The 14,906-nt window shown below is 41.3% G+C and overlaps 1 protein-coding gene across 1 annotated transcript in view; it reads right to left on the reverse strand.

The window, feature by feature from the left end:
* The window catches only part of ALDH1L1 (aldehyde dehydrogenase 1 family member L1), a 108,982-nt gene extending 95,823 nt beyond the window's left edge, over positions 1–13,159 (reverse strand). Inside the window, exon 1 of the mRNA XM_080805995.1 lies at positions 13,023–13,159. The gene's annotated coding sequence lies outside the window, so the exon portion shown is untranslated. The remainder of the gene's footprint in view (positions 1–13,022) is intronic.
* Positions 13,160–14,906: the final 1,747 nt, after the last annotated feature.

Here is a 14,906-nt window from a genome sequence, read left to right on the forward strand (position 1 = left end):
AGTTTGGCCACACAAAAGTGAAGGCCACTTATCCCTGAGGGCTTACTAAAGAGATGGGACCACGATCTTTTAGCTCTGGGACTAGAGATCAAGACAAAGCCATTTTTATCTTGATCCTCTAAAGAAGCACAGAAAGCCTTCAGGAAACAAAAGCTACACAGAGCAACTAAAAACAGCTTAACACTGACCCTGGCCCCCTGGCAAGGGGTTGTGAAACTCCACCCAGTCAAAGACACCTGAAACTCATCACAGCAGGCCCCTCCCCCAGAAGGTCCAGAAGACCAACTGAAAGAACAGATGAACAGCAACTTTATGGACCACACAGGACTGTAAAACTCCAGCACTAGGGGAAGATAGTATAAAGAACTTGAGGGGTTTTCCCTCATGATTCATTTATCTTTCCATTGAAATTTTTTCATTTCTTTTTTTTCTTTTTCCCTTTTCAACTAGCCTTTTATTTTTATCAATTCTTTGTTTTTAAGTCTTTTTTTAACTTTCATTTTTTGAAATTTACATTTTATACATGTATTTTTCATTTTTGGTTTCCCTTCACTCTATTCAATTTTATCTTTGTATATATATAAGTTTTACTTTCTTTACAATTTTGGGATTTAGTGTCTTCTAACACAGAGACCAAAACACACTCAGGACAAAGCAGATCACCCTGTTTTGTCCACCCTGTGAGATTATATTCTCTCTTCACCCCCCCTTTTTTTTCTTTCCCTTTTTTTTTTCATTTTCTTCATCTTTTCCTTTTCTTTCCTGCTTTCTGACCTCTTTGGATTTGTCCAGTGTGTATTTTGCTTACGTCATGGTTGATTTTTTGATAGTACTCACTCATTCATACATTTTTCTCTGGGCAAAATGACTAGAAGGAGGAATTCACAACAAAAGAAAGAACAAGAGGCAATATTCTTTGACACAGATCTAATTGATAGGGATATAAGTAAAATGCCACAGATGGAAATCAGATAACAATTACAAAGTTACTAGCTGGGCTTGAAAAAAAAGCACAAGAGATACTAGAGAATCTCTTAGTGCAGAAATGAGATCTAATCAGGCTGAAAAAAATGCCATAACTGAGTTGTGTCTAAATTGAATGCTCTAGTAGGTAGTGTAAATGAGGGAGAAGAGAGAGTAAGTGACATAGAAGGCAAGTTGATGGAAAGGAAGGGAGCTGAGGAAAAGAGAAAAAAACAACCAATGGACCATCAGGGGAGGCTTAAAAAAACAGCAACGCCATAAAATGAAATTGTACAGGAATTACTGGGGTGCCTGAGGGAGAAGACAGAGAGGATCAAAAGGTATATTTGAGCAAATCATAGCTGAGAACTTCCCTAATCTGGGGAAGGAATTCATATCCAAGAGGTAGAGAGAACCCCTCACAAAATCAATAAAAATAGATCAACACCCAGCATGTAATAGTGACGCTTCCAAATTTTAGAAATGAAGAGAAACCCAGAGAGCAGCTCAAGACAAGAAGTTCCTAACCTACAGGTGTAGGAACATTAGACTGGCAGCAGACCTATCCACAGAGGCCTGGCAGGCCAGAAAGGGCTGGCATGATATATTCAGGGTATTAAATGAGAAAAACATTTAGTCAAGAAAAATTTATCCAGCAAGGCTGTCCTTCAGAATGGAAGGAGAGGTAAAGAGCCTCCAGGACTGATGGAAACTGAAAGAATATGTGACCATCAAGCCAGCTCTGCAAGAAATATTAAGGGGGATCCTGTAAGCAAAGAGAGAATCCAAGAGTAACATAAACCAGAAAGAAACAGAGACAATCTACAGAAACAGCAACTTTACAGGTAATACAATGGCACTAAATTCATATTTTTCAATAGTTACTCTGAAATGCAAATGGGCTAAATTCTCCAATCAAAAGTCATAGGGTATAAGACTGGATTTAAAAAAGCATGACCCATCCGTATGCTGTCCACGAGAGACTAACTTTACACCTTAAGCCACCTCCAGATTGAAAGTGAGGGGTTGAGAACAATTCATCATGCTAATGGACCTCAAAAGAATGCTGGGAAAGCATTCTCTTATCAGACAAATTAGATTTTAAACCAAAGACCATAGTGAGAGATGAAAAGGGACACTATATCATAATTAAAGGATTACCCAACAAGGAGAACTAACAATTATAAGTATTTATGTTCCTAATTTGGGAGCAGTCAAACATATCAACCAATTAATAACCAAACTAAAGAAATGCATTGATAATAATACATTAATAGTAGGGGACTTCAACATCCCACTCACAGCAATGGAAAGATCACCTAAGTAGAAGATCAACAAAGAAGCAAGGGCTCTGAATGACACATTGGACCAGATGAACTTCAGAGATATGTACACAGCATTCCATCCTAAAGCAACAGAATACACATTCTTCTAGACTGCACAGAGAATTTTTCCAGAAGAGCATATACTGGATCATAATTCAGGTCTCAACCAATACCAAAAGACTGGGATTATTCCCTGCATATTTTCAGACCACAAAGCTTTGAAACTTGAACTCAATCACAAGAGGAAATATGGAAGGAACTCAAACACTTGGAGGTTAAAGACCATCCTACTAAAGAATGAATGGGTCGACCAGGAAATTAAAAAAAAAATTTTTAATTCATAGAAACTAATGAAAATAAAAACACAAATGTTCAAAACCTCTGGGATACAGCAAAGGTGATCCTAAGAGAAAAGTATATTGCAATACAAGCCTCTCTCAAAAACTTTTAAAAATCTCAAATACACAAGCTATCCTTTCACCTAAAAGAACTGGAGAAAGAACAGCAAATAAAGCCTAAACCAAGCAGAAGAGAAATAATAAAAATTAGAGTGGAAATCAATGAAATACAAACCAGAAGAATAGAGAAGATCAATGAAACTAGAAGCTGGTTCTTTGAAAGAATTAATAAGATTGATAAACCCCTACCAGACTTATCAAAAAGAGAAAGAACCTAAATTAATAAAATTATGAATGAAAGAAGAGAGATCATGACCAACACCAAGAAAATACAATTTTAAGAACATATTGGGGCACCTGTGTGGCTCAGTGGGTTAAAGCCTCTGCTTTCGACTCAGGTCATGATCCCAGGATGCTGGGATTGAGCCCTGCATCGGGCTCTCTGCTCAGCAGGGAGCCTGCTTCCTCCTCTCTCTCTGCCTGCCTCTCTGCCTACTTGTGATCTCTGTCTGTCAAATAAATAAAAAAATTAAAAAAAAACCTTTAAAAAATCAATTTTAACAACATATTATGAGCAACTATATGCCAACAAATTAGGCAATCTGGAAGAAATGGATGCATTCTTAGAAACTTATAAACTATCAAGATTGAAATAGGAATAAATAGAAAGTTTGAAGAGACCTATAACCAGCAAGAAAATTGAAGCAGTAATCAAAAACCTCCCCAAAAAACAAGAGTCCAGGGCCAGATGGCTTCCCAGGGACATTCTACCAAACACTTAAAGAAGAAATAATATTTAGTCTACTGAAGCTGTTTCAAAAAATAAAACCAGAAGGAAAACTTCCAAACTCATTCTATGATGCCGGCATTACCTTGATCCTAAAATCAAAGACCCCATCAAAAAGGAGAATTACAGGAGTTCCTGGGTGGCTGTCAGATAAGCATCTGCCTTTGGCTCAGGTCATGATCCCAGGGTCCTGGGATTGAGCCCTGCATCAGGCTCCGTGCTCAGGGGGGAGCCTGCTTCTCCCTCTCCTCCCTGCTTGTTCTCTTTCTATCTCTCTCTCTCTCTCTTAAATAAGTAAATAAAATCTTTAAAAAAAAGTGAAATTACAGACCAATATCCCTGATGAACATGGATGCCAACATTCTCACCAAGATACTAGCCAACTGGATCCAACAGTACATGAAAAAGATTATTCACCATGACCAAGTGGGATTTATTCCTGGATTACAAGGGCAGTTCAACATTTGCAAATCAATCAATGTGATACATCACATTAATAAAAGAAACGACAAGAACCATATGATCTTCTCCATTGATGCAGAAAAAGCATTTTACATACAATACAGAATTCTTTCTTGATTAAAACTCTCCAAAGTGTAGGGATAGAAGGAACATACCTCAATATCATAAAAGCCATCTACAAAAAGCCCACAGCAAATATCACCCTCAATGGAGAAAAACTGAGAGCTTTTCCCTTAGGGTCAAGAAGGTCAGGAACACAAGGGTAATGTCCTTTCTCACCACTGTTGTTCAACATAGTACTAGAAGTCCAAGCCTCAGCAATCAGACAACAAAAAGAAATAAAAGGCATTCAAACCAGCAAACAAGAAGTCAAACTTTCTTTGCAGATGGCATGACACTTTATGTAGAAAACCCAAAAGACTCCACTCCAAAATTGCTAGAACTCATACAGCAATTCAGCAATGTGGCAGGATATAAAATCAATACACAGAGATCAGCTGCATTTCTTTATACTAACAATGAGACAGAAGAAAGAAAATTAAGGAACTGATCCTATTTACAATAGCACCCAAAAACCATAAGATACCTAAGAATAAACCTAACCAAAGAGTAAAGGATCTGTACTCTAAAAACTGTAGAACACTTCTGAAAGAAACTGAGGAAGATACAAACAGATGGAAAAACATTCCATGCTCATGGAATGGAAGAATAAACATTGTTAAAAGGTCTATGCTACTCAGAGCAATCTATACATTAAAAGCAATCCCTATCAAAATATCATCAACATTTTCACAGACCTGGACCAAATAATCGTAAAATTTGTATGGAACTAGTAAAGACCCCAAATAGCCAAAGGAATGTTGAAAAAGAAAACCAAAGCTGGTGGCATCACAATGCCAGGCATCAGCCTATATTATAAAACTAATCGTTAAGACAGTATGGCACTGGCACAGACAGACACATAAATCAATGGAATAGAATAGAGAACCCAGAAATGGACCCTCAACTCAATGGTCAACTTATTTTGACAAAGAAGGAAAGAATATCCAATGGAAAAAAGGCAATCTGTTCAATAAGTGGTGCTGGGAAAATTGGACAGCCACATATGGAAAAAGAAAATGGACCATTCTTTTACACCATACACAAAGATAAACTCAAAATGGATGAAAGACCTCAATGTGACACAGGAATCAATCAAAATCCTAGAGGAGAACACAGACAGCATCCTCTCCGACCTCAGACGCAGCAGCTTCTTGCTAGACACATCTCCAGAGGCAATGGAAAGAAAAGCAAAAATGAACTACCGGACTTCATCAAGATAAAAAGCTTCTGCACAGCAAAGGAAGCAATCAACAAAACTAAAAGGTAACCTATGGAATGGGAGAAGATATTTGCAAATGACAGTACAGATAAGGGGCTAGTACCCAAGATCTATAAAGAACTTATCAAACTCAACACCCAAAAACAAATAATCCAGTAAAGAAATGGGCAGAAGACATGAATAGACATTTCTCCAAAGAAGACATACAAATGGTCAGTGGACACATGAAAAACTTAACATCACTTGGCATCAGTGAAATACAAATCAAAATCACAATGAGATTACCACTTTACGCCAGTCAGAATGACTAAAATTAACAAGACAGGAAACAACAAATGTTGGCGAGGATGTGGAGAAAGGGGAACTCTCTTACACTGTTGGTGGGAATGCAAGCTGGTACAGCCACTCTGGAAAAGAGTATGGACATTCCTCAAGAAGTTAAAAATAGAGATACCCTACAACCCAGCAACTGTGCTACTAGGTATATACCCCAAAGATACAAATATAGTGATCTGAAGGGGTACATGCACCCCAATGTTCATAGCAGCAATATCCACAATAGCCAAACTGTGAAAAGAGCTGAGATATCCATCAACAGATGAATGGATAAAGAAGTTGTAGAATATATATATATACACACATATGTATATATATATGTATTTTTGTGTGTATATACATGTATATATAGGTATATGTATATATATATATATATGAATATTACTCTGCCATCAGAAAAGATGAATACTTACCATTTATATCAACATGGATGTAACTGAAGGGTATCATGCAAAATAAGTCAAATACAGAAAGACAATTATCATACAGTTTCACTCATTTGTGTAATGTAAGAAACAGTGCAGAGGATCATAGGGGAAGGGAGGGAAAAGTGAATGGGAAGTATCAGAGAGGGAAACAAGCTATGAGAGGCTCTTAACTATAGGAAACAAACTAAGGGCTGCTGGAGGGGAGGTGGGAATGGGGGATGGGGATGGGGTATTGGGGGGATGGGCATTAAGTAAGGCATATGATGTGATAAGCACTTGTTATTACACCCAACTGATAAATTACTGAACAGTACATCTGAAATTAATGATATACTCTATGTTGGCTAATTGAATTTAAATTAAAAATTTAAAAAAAAAACCACCCAGTGCTTATCACAACAAATGCCTTCCTTAATCCCCATCACATCTTTATCCATTGATAAACATTGATGTTCACTGATGAACATCTTGGCTTTTTCCACAGTTTGGCTACTACGGACATTGCTCTTATGAACATTGGGGTGCAGGTGCCCCTTCAGAGCACTACACTTTTATCTTTGGGGTAAATGCCTAGTAGTGAAATTGCTGGTTTGTAGAGTATCTCTATTTTTAACTTCTTGAGGAATCTCCATACCGTCTTCCAGAGTGGAAATTGGTAAGCCCCTAGTTAGACTAACTAAGAAAAAAAATTGCTAATTTCAAAAATGTAAGAAGGACCATCACTACTAATCCCATAGTCATTAAAAGAGTAATAAAGGAGTATTATTAATAACCATACACCCTCAAATTTGATAACCTAGATGAAATGGAACATTTCTTGCAAGACACCACTCAACAAAACTTATACAAGGAAAACAGAAATAGGTCTACATATATTAAAGGCATTGAATCAATAAATACCCTTCCAAAGCAGAAAGCACCTAGGTTCACTGGTGAATTCTACCAAACACTTAAGATTCAAAATCAATTAATCAAAATCAATTAATCAATTCATGCAATAGATTACACAATCAAAATCAAAATCAATTAATGTAATAGATTACACTAACAGGACAGAGAAGGAAAATCATGTGAACAGATAAATAGATGCAGGAAAAGTAATTGACAAAATCCAATACTCATTCCTGATAAAAAATTCTCAGCAAACTAGGAATGGAGAGGAAATTAACCTGATAAAGAACATCTACAAACAAACCCATAACTAATATCACACTTAATTGTAAGAAACTAGAAACTTTCCCACTAAGATCAGAAACAAGCCAAGGGTGATCCTTTCATTATTTCTATTCAAAATCCTACTGGAAATTCTAGCAAAGAAATAAGAAAAGGTGATAAAAGATATACAGATTGGAAAGGAGGAAATAAACTGTCTGTGTTCACAGATGACATGATTGTCCATGTAGAAAATCTTAAAGAATCAACAAGAAACTCCTGAAACCAATAAATGATTATAGGAAGGTTACAGGAGAGAAGGTTAATATGCAAAAGTCAATTGCTTCTTATATGCCAGCAATAAACAACTGGAACTTGAAATTAAAAACACAATATCATTTACATATCACATAAAAATGAAATTATTTATGCGTAAATATAACAACATATGTAAAAGAGCTATGTGAGGAAAACCACAAGACTAATGAAGGAAATGAAATAAAACCTAAATAAGTGGAGATATTATATTCACATGGTTAGGAAAACTCAATATTGTCAAGACATCAGTTCTTTCCAATTTGACCTTTGGATTCAACACAATCTCAGTGAAAATCCGAGCAAGTTATTTGGTGGATATCAACAAACTGATTTTAAAGTTTATACTAAAGGCAAAAGACCTGAAATATCCAACACAGTATTTTTTTTAAGATTTTATTTATTTATTTGACAGACAGAGATCACAAGTAGGCAGAGAGCCAGGCAGAGAGAGAGAGGAAGAGAAGCAGGCCTCCTGCTGAGCAGAGAGCCCTACGCGGGGCTCGATCCCAGGACCCCGGGATCATGACCTGAGCCTAAAGCAGTGGCTTTAACCCACTGAGCCACCCAGGCGCCCCTATCTAACACAATATTGAAGGAGAGGGGCAAAGTCAAAATACTAACACTACCCAACTTCAGTATGATGCCACAGTAATGAAGCTATAGTATTCAAGACAGTGTGATATTGGCAAAAGAGTAGACAAATAGAAGACAGACACACACAAAAAGTCACCTGATCTTTGAGAAGTAGTAAAAGCAATTCAATAGGGAAAAGATAGATTTTTCAACAAATGATTCTTGAATGACTGGACATCCACGTGCAAAATAAAAAGAAAAAAAAGACCCTCAAATCAATACATCAATCACATGTAAAATTTTCATATAGATAAAACTATAAAGCTCCTAGAAGATAACATATGAGGCAATCCAGATGACTGTGGGTCTGACTTTTTAGATACAACAAAACCATGGAAGGAAAAAAGGGACAAACTGAACTTTATTAGACTTAAAAAACTTCTGCTCTGCAAAAGACAAGCCACAAAGGGCGGGGGGGGGGCAGTGGGGGGGGCAGGAGGGGATCTGCAAAACACACATCTGATAAAGGACCAGATTCCAAAATATACAAAGGATTCTTAAAACTCAACTGTAAGAAAACAACTCAACTTAAAATTGGAGGAAAGACCTGAACAGACATCTCAACAAAGAAGAGATACCAATGGGAGATGAATATATGAAAACATGCTTAACATCATATGTCACTAGGGATTGCAAATTAAAACAACAGTGAAACACCACTGAGAATCTGTGAGAATGACTAAAATCCAAAACACCAACAACACAAAGCACTGGAGAAGAGCTGGGGCAAAGGGAACTCTCATTTGTTGCTGGTGGGAGTGAGAAACGGTACAGTCACTTTGGAAAACAGTTCGGTAGTTTCTTAACGAAAAAAACAAAAAAACTAAACACACTCTTACCATACAATTCAGCAATCATGGTCTTTGCCTAAATGAGGGGGCAATTTAGGCCCCACAAAAACCTGCACACAGGTATTTATAGCAGCTTTACTCATTAATTACCTAAACTTGAAAGCAACTAACATGTCCTTTAATAGGTGAATGAGTAAATAAACTGTGGTACATCCAGAGAAAGGCTTTTATTCCACGCTAAGAAGAAATGAGCTATCAAACATAAAAAGAGAGAAATTTTAATGCCTATTGCTAAATGAAAGAAGCCAGACCTATTATTCTAGCTATAATGTCAGGGTCAACTAGGAAAACAGAGAAAAAAAAAATCAGTGTTTGACAGAGGCTTAGAGGAGGGGGGAGAGGAATGAACAGGTAGAACACAGGACATTTTTCAGTCACCTACCGTAATGGCAGATGCAGGTCCTTATACATCCGCCAAAACCCACTGAATATATAACACAATGAGTGATGCGAGCTGTAGACTTTAAGAATATTGTATCAATATCCAGTCATCAAAAGTAACAAATGTGCCTAGTGCTAATGCAAGGTGTTACTAATATATTTGGGACAGTGGCGCCGCACGGGGGCTGAGGGAGTATGTGGGAACTCTTTGTACTCTGCTCAATTATTCTGTAAACTTAAAATTGTTCTAAAAACTAATTTAAACAAACAAACAAATCTATAGTTCACATCTTCCTTCAAAATGCAGTTCAACTGGGTTAAAATAAATATTTTAAAAATCAAACACAAGAAGAAAACATCAACGTATGAGGGAAAAAAATCTGGTAAGTGTTGGACTTTAGAAACTTGACTCTAAGGGAAAGATACAAAGGAAGCATGTGATAAACATTCATGCAGGAAGATTTTACATGTATCTGAAGCAATTTGCCAAAAGAATAAAAGCCCTCTGCCAACAGATGAATATAAACGTGTTTAAGTTACAATTAATCAAATGCCTATTGCTAAATAGGCGTCATAAAACAAGGGACTGTTTTTCTCCTATAAAAGTGGAAGGCAATGAAGACGGTATAAATATCCGATGTTGTCTAGGTTACGGGAAAAGGAATACTCTCCTGCCGCACTAGTGGGATAACAATTTGGGGCAAATTCTCTAGAGGAAAATTTGGCAATAAATATCAAAATCCTAGAAATGGTTCTTTTCTTCTGACTCAGCATTTTCACTTCTAAATTATGTTTGGGTGAGCAAATAACAGCATGAGTATGGCAAAATCACGCTACATTCACACTGTCTGAGCCAGGCAGCCAGTTAGGGCAACGTACTTTGCTTCGCCACCGGGAATATGTAGGCCAGAGCACCCGAACAGATAACAAACCACTATGATTTTTAAAAGTGCTGTGCATGTGTATGTCTGTGTACTTGCAGCGCAAAAAACTGAGTGGATTTACACAGAAATGTTAAAAGTCCCTGGGTAGAGTGCTTTGGGTTTGGGGGATTTTCATGAAAGTAATTATCTTTTTTTTTACCAGAAAGTTCTGTTTTTGTTCTTTTTTTTTTCCCCCTAAACTGAGCATGTATTACTCATGGGAAAGTAAAAGTACAAAAAAGATCCCTTTGGAAGCAGGGAAGCAAAGTCAGGGGAGCCACCAGTGGGGCTGTTGTCACAGTCCCAGGAAGCTGAGCTTGGCAGGGACAGGTGCTCCCAGAGGGGCCTCAGCCAGTCTTGACCTTGGCTTATGAAAAGCTCAGGAACCCCAAGGGGGCAGAGCCAGGGAAGAGACAACACTGCTGCTGAGGGGTGCAGCTCGGCTGGCTGTCAGGCAGCCTACAAGGCTCTACCTCCTTCCTGACTTGGCAGGCTCAGCCCCTTGCCCCTGGCAGTGCTTGGGCACACTCCAGGGCTGCCCTGGCAGCAGCAGGACTGTCAGGGCTTCCCAGGCCTCCTATCCCAAGCACCCCACTCAGACCTGGCTCCCCAGTGAAATTTCCTTACTACTTAGAAGTTCACTGACAAGTCCTTGAAACAAGCAGAGTGACATTCCCCCAGGGACTTCATTGCCTGGACATTGACCTTTAGCTAAGGGCAAAAGGCAATCTTAGACTGACCCCCAGGATCCTGTAAGTCTACTTTAACATATAAAAATTCCTTTGGAAACTTCCTTTATCTCTAACTCCTCCCCCAAGATACGTATTGACAATCATCCCCCACAATATACATCTAAATTAGGGTCTCATGAAGGGACTGGCCAGGCTAGATAGGGAGAGATAGGTAAGGGACTATAGGATCAGGCTCACGGAAATCCCCAAAAGTGCAGACGTATAAGAAAACCAGAGAAAATGGAACAAACAAGACCACCCAACCCTAGGTGTCAGAGGTGGGGTCTTATTATAACAGTCACTTATGACCAACAAAGAATTCCCAGATCCTAAAAAGGAAGTAAATCATGAAAGGTGTAATCACTAGTCCTTACTCAATGGTGCTATCTATAGAGATGTGAAAACGGTTTATGTAACCCTGTTAGTCTTCAATAAAAAACAACCCAGAAAGCCTTCATTGGCAGCCCTGTAGGGACCCCTCTCACTCCCCTCTCACTCACTTCTTTGCTTAATAAAACTCTATCTCTTTACTCACTCTCCTTTGTCCTCGAGATTCTTTGACTCCATGAGACAAGAACCTCACTCTCCCGCTTCACCAGGACCCAGCTTTCAGACCCTGCCCAAGCTGGATGTGTGCAGGAGCAGCAGCTCTGGGCCACCTGTTCTCAAGCTGCAGTCCTGGGACCCGCAGAAGAATGCCAGCTCTAGGAGGGGGTAGAGGCTCAGCCAAGCTCCAGGGCACAGCCACAAGACATCCTATTTCATCAGCTGCCTTGGGTGCAGGGGAAAAGGGGCGGGAGAGGCGGGGGCTGGGGGGAGAGAGCAAAGCTGACTGCTCTTCTGCAATCAGTCTACTCCATTAGGCACATGGCAGGGAGGATACCGTGTCCCTCCCAAAGCGGGGTCCCTGGGGGTCCTGTTTCATCCACTGTCTTTCCCGCTATCCTGTGCACAGGGGCTGGCCATGGTGCAGGCTTCCCCAGATCGCTTGAGCCTGCAGACCTGTAATCACGTTCATCTCTTAAGGCTCAATCTCCTTGTCTCCAAAAGAGACATCACAGTATTGTCTCCAACATTGTCCTGGAGGTTAATATTTGTAGGAGGGATAGCAGCCCACATTCAACAGAGCTCCTAGGTCCAAAGCGCATGATCTTCCGTCATTCTGAAGCAACATCAGCAGACAGTAGTATTAGTATTTATCCCTCCACCTCAATTTTAGCCAAAGAAACACAGTCGGATTTTGAGAAATTTGCCCAAGGTCACTGGGAAGCGAGGGAGTAGGGAGAACATAGTCACCTGAAGCCAAAGGCCACCACCCTTAACTCAGCATCTGAACATACTTATTAAATTCTGTCTCCATCTGCACCTAAGCCATATTCCTGCCCCTTCTAGGGAGGTGAAAAAGAGGGACCTGAACAGGTGCGGGGATGCTGGGCTTTAAGTAGCACAACCCCAAGAACCGTGTTGGGATCAAGCTGGGGTGCAGAGATCAATGCTCCTGCGCACTAGGGACGGTGGGGCTGTAGAAGCTCTCCAATCACAAAATGCCCTTGTGCCTGGCCCCCAGATTTGGCCAATCAGAGGGGATATTTTCCACTCCGAGAATGGGGTGAGGGACTTAGCCCAGGACGCAGAGGGTCCCTAGGACACGGAGAAACCCTGCCAAGCTTCAGACTGTCGCTTTCTCTCTCAGATCCTGTTTTCTCGTCTGTAAGCCAGGCAGATAATGCCCGCCCCACAGGGCTGCCGGCTGGGTATAGCGCCCTGCCTGGCCAGCCCGGCTGGATCCCCACATCTTGGTTCTCCAGCCTGAGGGCCCCTGGCCAGGATGGAGGCTCGGCTGCCCCAGGGGGAAATCCCGGACCAGACCCCAAGCCCTGCTTCCCCGAAGGGAAGCTCGTGTGTCCGCTAGGAGCCCCCACTGGGGGACCCAAGCCCAGAATCCCTGGAGTCGCGAGTTGGGACAGCCTCCTTCCCCCGGAGGTCGGGGCTGGAGGGTGCGGCGTTACTCACCAAGCGCGGGAGGAGGCACAGGAATCGCCGGCCAGAAGGAAACTCTGAGAGCCTTGGTCAGAGGACAAGGACTGGCGCAGGCCGGCCCAGGGCGGCAGAGAGGTGGGACCCGCCCCGGCCAGTCCCAGAGCCTCGGCCAAGGCCAGAGCCTCAGAAGGGAGGGGCCCCTGAGGGAGGCGAAAGGGGCGGGGGCGCGGGGCGGGAGGAATGTCTCCCTGGGTAGGGGTGGAGAGGGCTCTCGCTGGCTGTGTGAGTGTAGCCGGACATGTCACTCACCCTCTCTGTGCGTGCTTGAATTTACCGGCGAGAAAACTTGCTAAGGACCCTTCAGATGTGAAGGCAAGGGGGGGGGGGCGGGGGAGCATTCTTCTGTAGTTTATGAGAAGGCGTGAGTGCCCGGTGGTGAGGGATTCCTGCAAGGCCGAGTTGGTGGGAGGAAACACAACAACCCTGATAATGTCACTCACTCTCTCATTCGAGAATGATGTGCCAAGTTCCTACTGTGTGCAATGGACAGGGGCAGAGCCAAACAAGATCCTAGCCCTCTGCGAACCTGCAGTCACCTGCAAGAGACAGTAAATGTGTATCCAGGTAAATAAGGGGGTTCCTGCATGCCCAGTGCCCTTCCTGCCCCGTACAGCCCCCAGCCTCCCTCTAGACAATTCCTCTTCTCTTTGCTCCTCTCCACCTAGTCTGGGTGCCCTGATGCCTCTCCTGTCTCAGGCAGGGTTATCTGTCCCACTATGGGCCAAAGTCCAGAAAAGAGAATACAGAGGAAGATAAATGTGCACATTGTTTTCTGACTGAGAGCCTATATCCAGTGGCTCCTGGACAAGACACCAAGAATGCCCTTCCTGACACACCTGCTGCTGGACTCTGCTATGCCCTTCCTAGCCTCACTTCTTTTAAGGTTCTTGCTACCTGAGCTCCAGCCACCCCAGACCTCTACACAGTGCCTGAACACTCAAGTGTAAAGGCCTCAGGGCCTTTATGCTAGCCCCTGCCAGAATGTTCCTCTCTCATGTACTACAGAAGAATGCCCCCCCTTGCCTTCACATCGTACCTGATATATTCAATATCTGATGCAGAGCCGTAGAGAAGCTTTTCCAAGTCACACAATCTAAAGAAGTCCCTCTAGCTATATGTAGAAGAATGAAACTCGACCATTCTCTTACACCATACACAAAGATAAACTTGAAATGGTTAAAAGACCTCAACGTGAGACAGGAATCCATCAGAATCCTAGAGGAGAACATAGGCAGTAACCTCTTCAACATCGGCCACAGCAACTTCTTTCAAGATATCTCTCCAAAGGCGAAGGAAACAAAAGTGAAAAAGAACACTTGGGACTTCATCAAAATAAAATCTTCTGCACAGCAAAGGAGACAGTCAACAAAACAAAGAGGCAACCCACGGAATGGGAGAAGATATTTGCAAATGACAGTACAGACAAAGGGCTGATATCCAGGATCTATAAAGAACTCCTCAAACTCAACACATACAAAACAGATAATCATGTCAAAAAATGGGCAGAAGACATGAACAGACACTTCTCCAATGAAGACATACAAATGGCTAACAGACACATGAAAAAATGTTCATCATCACTGGCCATCGGGGAGATTCAAATCAAAACCACATTGAAATACCACCTTGCACCAGTTAGAATGGCCAAAATTAGCAAGACAGTAAATAACGTGTATTGGAGAGGATGTGGAGAAAGAGAAACCCTATAACACTGTTGGTGGGAATGCAAGTTGGTGCAGCCACTTTGGAGAACAGTGTGGAGATTCCTTAAGAAATTAAAAATAGAGCTACCCTAGGACCCTGCCATTGCACTACTGGGTATTTACCCCAAAGATACAGATGTAGTGAAAAGAAGGG

Source organism: Martes martes, assembly GCF_963455335.1.
Source record: "Martes martes genome assembly, chromosome: 1".
NCBI lineage: Eukaryota > Metazoa > Chordata > Mammalia > Carnivora > Mustelidae > Martes > Martes martes.